Consider the following 8,004-nt stretch of genomic DNA (forward strand, 5'->3'; position numbering starts at 1 on the left):
CCTATATATTTGAGTCCATGAGTCCATAAACAATATCACGCACTATACAAAACAATATCACAAATTTTTTTTTTAGAAATTTGTTTTCAATTTTTTTTTCCGAAAAAGTTTTTTTTTTTTTTTTTTTTTTTTTTTTTTTTTTTTTTTTTTTTTTTTAAGATGTGATATTGTTTAGTATAACGTATGATATTGTATTACAAATAATATCACGATTTTATTTTTTCAAATTTTTTTTTTCGAAAATGTTTTTTTTTTTTGTGTATGCTGTGATATTGTTTAGTATAACGTGTGATATTGTTTATTGTATTACAAAACAATATCACGATTTTTTTTTCGAATTTTTTTTTTCAAAAACTTTCTTTTTTCAGTTGTGATATTGTTTAGTATAACGTGTGAAACTGTAAGCTACTATGCTGTGATATTGTGTAGTATAACGTGTGATATTGTATCATGGACTCACGGACTCAAAAAGATAGGATGGACTCATGTGATCCTAATTCTATATATATATATATATATATATATATATATATATATATATATATATATATATATATAACAAATGAATGCAATCTACACTATGCTAGACGATGCATGTGTTTTTGTTATGGCGGAGAGCATAATTTAGATTAGCTCCAATGCATATGCATGGACTTCCCCAAACCAAAATAGACATTATTTCTAATGTCAAGAATTTCGAGGGAGTTCATGCACATGGAATGCAATGCATGAGACTAAAAATTGTCATTTTGGATTTTTTTCAAGTCGGGAACAATAAAAATGAACACCTTAATGATGCCAAGGTATTAGTTCTCCAATGTTGCTAGGACTCCTTAAAATGATCAAGATAAAAGAAAAACAAGAGAAGTAGACAAACCATAAGGGAGGTGTAAGAATGTAGGAGCCTCCAAAAGTTTGCTAGTCCTCACCCATCGTATCATCATTATCATCATCTTCCTCGCTTGAGGCATCATCAACCTCCATGGATGTGGAATCATGTCCACTCTCACTTTCACTTTCTTATTCTTCCTCACTTTCCTCTTCTTCTTGAACTTCTTCTTCTTCTCCTTCTTGGTCACCACTCTCATCAACAACCATTTCCTCTCCACCCGGTCTACCACCAATAGAAGTGCTAGGAAAGAATACTTCCCTATCCGCCCAACTAGGCAAAGGACAAGATGGATCAAGAAGTCCTTGCCTAGCTAGATGTAGAAAGGGTGGGTATTGGGCCTTGTAAGCATTAACTCTATCATTGTAAGCTTGTTTATGCATTTACCTCATGAGTAGAGTCAAGTAATCATTTCCCGCCTTGGCATCTTTGGGGTTGAACTCGTGGTACTCAAATGGGTAAGGTGGGGTGATAATGGAGGAGGAGGGCTCGGCAATTTCGTCCCCTTGGTGTTAAATGATGTACTCTGTCTCTTCGAAGAGTGGGAGAAGGTAGTTCGGTCGATGAACATTCAATCGGCAAATTTTGCTCGGCAAAGTGAAGGATCTAGCTTCATTTGTCAACCACCCAAACTTGTTGTCAAGAGTATCGTTCTTGACCCACTTAAACTTTAGAATCATGGTGGGCAAATCGATAAGATGGCCACCTTTTACCGGTGCATAAGTGTTGTTCTTGTTGAAATCCCGGTTAAAATGCTTAGCCAAATAGGTAACACTAGTCCTCCATTGACAATAAAGGTCGTGCCTTCTTTGCCACGATCAACATTAAGCCATCGATCAACCAAAAGTCGTAAAGCATTGTATGGGTTGGTAAATTCTCTCCCAATGTTCAAAGCCGACTCAAGAAGAATAAAATCGAGTTTGGTAAGATGATTTATGCCATTTCTAGCTATCAAAGTATTCCCAATGACCTTATGCCATACTCTAATGCCCGGATGGTGGACTAAGAGAGCACGACAATCATGAAAACGTGTGAATTTCCTTCCGGAAGTTGCCATCCAAAGAGGAGTGGGGTCGTACTTGGTAGGCATCTTTGTAAATTTTGCATTATCACTAAGGCCAAATATCTTACCCAATTCGTCATAAGATAAGCATCTATCAACATTTTCAAGACGAAACTCAATAATGGTTCGGGTGTCCACCTTTGTGACTTTCAAAGAGCTCAAAAACTCTAAGGTGAGGGAGGAGTATGTCAATTCTTGCATTTTAAACAATTTACTCAACCCCATAGACTCGAAAAAGGTCTTAGTTTGTTCAAGGACACCCAACTTTGACAATGCATCTTCACAAATAAACTTAGTAGGCATGATGGTTTTCTTAGCACAGAGAATGAATTTCTCCCTATGGGAGTCGGAAGTGAAATTTACCCCCGGATAATCGGATAATTGTTCAATGACCGGAGTTGAAGAAGTAGTAGCTTCCATAGGAGGATTTTGTTCTTGAATCTCCGACCTTGCCTCATGGATTACCAAAGCCTTTGATACTTGTTTTGCTTGAAGAGCTAATTGCCTTTTGGAAAGTGTCTTCTTTTGGGGTGTCTTGTTTCCACCTTTTGTTCTTGCCATTCTCCTTTGCTTAATTACACCAATGAAAGATTGAAATCTTCGATTTCTAGTAATGCCCAAATCGATTTAGGATGAATGAATGTTGCTTTGTATCCTGAAAATCAACTCAAAACTTGAAGATTTTGGTGTTTGAATCACTTGTTGTTGCAAAAGGAGTGATTAATTTTTGTTGTGAGGAAGTTTGGATTTGATTTGGTTGAATTTGGTTGAGGGAATTTATTTTTGTTGATGGAGAGGATGAGGGTTTTGGGGTTTGGGTAGTGTTTGTGTTTTGAAAGAATGAAAATGAATGGTAAAGGAGGGTTTAAAGAGAATTGTTAGTTTTGAATTTGCAGAGGGAGACGAGCGGACCAGGGGTCGGGACGCTCGGATTCTTCAGAAAATAGGTTCAGTAACAGACGCCACAGGACGAGCGGACCGCAGGAAAGACGAGCCGATTCCTTGAGCTCGGACGAGCGTCTTTGGCTTAGGACGCTCAGATTCCTTTCCAGGGAGGAATCCCAGAATTTGGCAGAAAAAAGACGAGCGTCTTTCTTATTGGACGACCGTGCAGACTGAGACGAGCGTCTTTCTGGCTGGGACGCTCGGATTAACAGTCAGACCCAAATTTTAATTTATGCAGCTTCACCAGACGAGCGTCTGATGGCTTGGATGCTCGGGTTTCTTCAGGACGAGCGGATTATCCCTCAGGCCGCTCGGATTCTTCCTTGACGACACGGCTTCAGGTCCATCCGTGGGTGCTTCGTAACCCGTGTCATTTCATTCTTCAATTCTTGTGTTCTTCATTGTATGGGCACTACGAAGGCATGAATAGCCTAGGCAATTGCTATCCCCACAATAAGTCAAAGCACTACACATCAATAAATTCATAAGTCCCTCCCTCACTTATCTCAAAATGATGAATATCTTGATCAAGGCACAAAAATGTAAATCCAAAAATGACAAAAATGCAATAGAATAATTGAAATGCAAGTTAGGGAGTTAGAATATTTACAAATGGTGATTTAGGGAGGACTCCACCAAACTCTTATCCAATTGAGATGTCAAGGGGGCATGTTCAATGTGTTGTTGATGTTACTCAACACCTTGAAGAAGTAGTCGAAAGCTTGCTCATTATCATGATAATGATCCTCAATAGATCTTTGCACTTGTTGTTCTCCATGATGGCCTTGGGTCATAGCATTACCAATATACGGATTGAATATCCCTTCAAACTCATCATCCCAAAGACCGCATACTTCGTCTACTTGCTCACTAAAAAAGTCTTGAGTTGATAAAGAAAACTCTCCTTGTTTCTTGTCTTGACCAATGAGGCCTTTTTCTTCACTTGTCATGGGTGAGCTTTTCAAGCTCTCATTGTTGCAATTTCCTTGCTCTTTTGATGGGGCATCATCCACTTTCCTTCTCCATTGAAATTTCAACTTCTTCCTATCATCTTTCCAGCTATAGTGATCAACCATAAAACATGGCTCATGTAATCGGGGAGCTCTCATGGTTTTGTCAAGATTGAAAGTAATGGTTTCATCTCCCACTTCAAGGGTGAGCTCTCCATGCTTCACATCGATCACCGCTCCCGCGGTGTGCAAGAAAGATCTTCCTAAGATAATAGGAATGTTGGAGTCTTCTTCCATGTCAACAACAACGAAATCCACCGGGATGAAGAATTTTCCAATTCTCACGGGAACATCTTCCCATACCCCTAAAGGTGTCTTTGTCGATCTATCCGCCATTTGAAGCGTGATGTTGTTGCATTTGAGTTCTCCCATTCATAGCCTCTTGCTAACCGAATATGGCATGACACAAATGCTTGCCCCAAGGTCACATAAAGCTTTGTTGATTATAGTGTCACCAATAGTGCATGGAATGGAGAAGCTTCCCGGATCCTTGAGCTTTGGAGGTGAATTCCCTTGAAGGATGACACTACTCACCTTAGTGAAGACAATAGTCTCAAGCTTCCAGATTGATTTCTTCTTTGTGAGGATGTCCTTCATGTATTTTGCATAGGCCGGAACGTGATTGATCAATTCCGTGAAAAGAATCGAGACTTCTAAATTCTTCACAATTTCCATAAATTTTCCAAGTTGGTCATCAAACTTAGGCTTAGCTTGACGACTTGGGAATAGAAGTCTAATCACAACGGGCTCCTTCTCTTTGGCCTTTTCTTCATTCTTCTTTGAAACTTCTTGATTGGTGGGTTCTTCTTCCCTAGAGTTTTGCACAACTCTTTCCTTGTCACTAGCCTCTACAACTTCATCCTCAACTTGCTTCTTTGGCCCTTCATATCTTGTACCACTCCTCAAGTGGATGGCACTAACCGTTTCATGTCTTGGGGAATTACTTTGAGGTGGTAATTGCCCGTTTTGTCTTTGAGAGTTTGAAGATGCTAGTTGGGTCATTTGAGTTTTCAACATTTTTGTGTGGGCTAGGATGTTGTTGATGGTGATGTCTTTTGCTTGGCTACCTTTTTGCATTTGAGTGAAAAATTCTTGTTGATTCTTTTGCATTTGGAGGACCGCTTTTTGAACATCAAAACCTTGGTCATTTTGTTGATTGTATGGAGTTTGATTTTGGTAACTTTGGTTTTGGTTGTAAAAGGGTCTTTTATTTTGGTTTCTCATTGGTGGTGGGGTGTATTTTGGTTGAGGGTTTTGAACATTTTGGCTTTTGTGTAAGATATTTGGATGGAATTTGGTATTTTCATTATAATAGTTGGAATAAGGGGTACCACTTTTGTATGCTTGAAAAGCATTCACTTGCTCACTTGTCCCTCTACATTCACTTTGGTCATGTCCCAAAGTTCCACAATTCTCACATACTCCATTTGGAATCGATGAAGATGCTACCATGGCATTAACATGTTGCTTTGGTGATTTTGAGGCTTCTTCAAGCTTAGCCATAGCCTTTTCAAACTTCAAGTTGATGGTGTCATTATGAGCACTAAGTTAAGCTCCCAATTGAGTAATAGAGTCCACTTCATGCTTTCCTCCTCTAGTAGCCTTGCAAGGTCTACGATATTGTGAATTATGGACCGCCATTTCCTCAATCTTGTTCCAAGTTTGATTATCGTCAACTTCGGTGAACATACCATTTGATCCCATGTTGAGAATGTTTCGGGAGTATTCATAAAGACCATTCCAAAATTGTTGTACCAAAAACCACTCGCTAAGTCCATGATGAGGACATGAGTGACAAGTTCCTTTGAATCGCTCCCAAGCTTCATACAAAGATTCTTCGTCCCTTTGCTTAAAACCCGTGATTTGAGCTCTTCTCATGTTAGTCTTTTCCGGAGGGGAGAACTTTTTGTAGAAAGCTAGAGCCAACTTCTTCCAAGAGTCAATTCCAAGAGTAGCCTTATCAAGACTCTTTAACTATTGTTTCGCGGTACCAATTAGAGAAAAAGGAAATAAGACCCATCGAATTTGGTCTTGAGGCACTCCGGTTTGTGAAATCGCATCACAATAGTCACAAAAAGTCTCCATGTGAGAATGAGGGTTTTCACTAGGCATCCCCCCAAATTGGCTTCTTTCTACTAATTGGATAAATGCGGATTTTCCAATAAAATTTCCGGTTAAGTGTTATGGTGTGGGAGTACAATTGGGTAGGTTCTCCCCAGTTGGTACGGAATGTGATGAAAACTTAGGCATTGTGGGTTGATTGTGTGGTTGATTTTGTGTTGGGTTCTCCTCACCTTCTCTGGCAAAAGGGTTGATGAACTCAATAGTATTTGAGTGAATATCTGCAACCTAACCAATACCTCTCAAAGTGTTTCTAGCAAGTCTTCTATTGGTTGTCAAAGTCCTTTCAATTTCGTGATCAATGGGTAACAAGTTACCTTGTGATCTTCTAGACATGCAAAATATCAAACATCTCGAAAACAATTAGAACAAACCTTGAGGAGTTTTACTTCCCCAAGGCAAAGAAAGACACAACTAATAACAATCAATAAAAATCAAATCAAGTTAACACCGTCCTCGGCAACGGCGCTGATACGTGCATTTTATATAGTCTTTTTAGCCTATTTTATGCGCGTATCTTTATGCTTTTATCGTGGTTTTATGCTACGAAATGCCCCGAATATGCTACTTTGGGTTATTTTGTCTTATTTGCAGAAATGAACCAGGAAGTAGTGAAATCAAGCCTTTTACCGTCCTTTTAGCATGCATTTGGAGGAAGAGTGAATTTGGAGCGGGAATGTAGCTATCTTGAGATGCGCAAAGAAGAAAGATAGCTAGGCGAGCAAAGGAAGAACTTCAAACTGCTAGTGCCTACTTTGGAGAGCCATATCTCGGGTTCTACAACAGATATTCAGGTGATTCCAATTGGAGATGAAATTTTGTCCTTTTATCTTTCCAATGCCACCGGAATCACCCTGTTTGACCAAGTAACGAAGAAATGGCAGCCGTTTGAAGTTCAGTGCGCGAAGCAGGAATTACGCGCTGAGAAGTGCTCGATCGAGAGCCAATTTGCTCCATCGAGAGCTACCTATTATGGATCGAGTGATTAAAGGGAAAGAAGTCCTCGATCGAGAGGAATTGTTCTCGATCGAGAGGAATGCCAAGGAATATCACTCGATCGAGTGCTTTAGTTAGTCGATCGAGTGGATTTTTGCTTCGGGCTGGGCTTTAGGTTTAATTCCGTCATTAGGTTTAATAAGCCCTATTTTCTTATAAATAGGGAGTCAGTATGTCGATGTAAACGATCTCTCACACTTTTGCTACATTGCTGATTACTGTTACTTTTGTTCATTTTCCTGGATCTCTTTAATTCAAGAATTCTTTCTTCCTTTCTCTCCTTTTAATGTTTATTATTCTTATTTCCTTTAAGTTTGTTTCCCTTATTTCCATGAGTAGCTAATTCCCCCTAGTATGTTAGGATTAGGGAAGCCGTGGTAGCGATGCTTTAACTGTATTAAATAGATTAGCCTTGCGATAGGAATTGTATTAGGCAATTTAATTGTTATCCAGTCGAATGTATGCATGCAGGAGACCAATAATTCTAGTTAACCCCGACCTAGATTGAAAGATTGGAAGGGAAGGCTTGCTTAATTACAATAGGGTATTGCAGTGAGGGTGAAAGTTAAGCTGTTTACACTCTAGGGCGGTTTAAGGACCGAAAGGTGACGACCATAGCTCTTCTTATTAATAGTCTAATCGCCTTAATATTCTCGATAGTATAAGATCCAATAGCTGCCACGGTGGACCGACTCCTAGCATACTCCCTTCTCTCTTGCTGTTAATTTCTCTTATTCATTTCCCTCGCTTTAATCTCTAGTTTAGTTAAATCAATTCAACCCCCATTTTTGTGACACCCTGACAGACCGAATTAGACAGATAGATAGCAACATAGCCTCCCTGTGGAGATCGACCCTACTTACTACTAGCTATTAGTTAGTTGTTTTTAGGTATTTATTTTTGGTGTAGAAACGACCGCATCAAATTTTGGCGCCGTTGCCGGGGAGGCAATCTAGTTATTTATTTGTTTAAATTTTATC

The 8,004-nt window shown here is 39.3% G+C and overlaps 1 pseudogene; it reads left to right on the top strand.

Moving 5' to 3' along the window:
- Positions 1 to 5,678: 5,678 nt before the first annotated feature.
- LOC141644757 (small nucleolar RNA R71) lies at positions 5,679 to 5,778 on the top strand (annotated as a pseudogene).
- The last annotated feature ends 2,226 nt before the right edge of the window (positions 5,779 to 8,004 follow it).

Source organism: Silene latifolia, chromosome 2 (genome assembly GCF_048544455.1).
Source record: "Silene latifolia isolate original U9 population chromosome 2, ASM4854445v1, whole genome shotgun sequence".
Lineage (NCBI taxonomy): Eukaryota > Viridiplantae > Streptophyta > Magnoliopsida > Caryophyllales > Caryophyllaceae > Silene > Silene latifolia.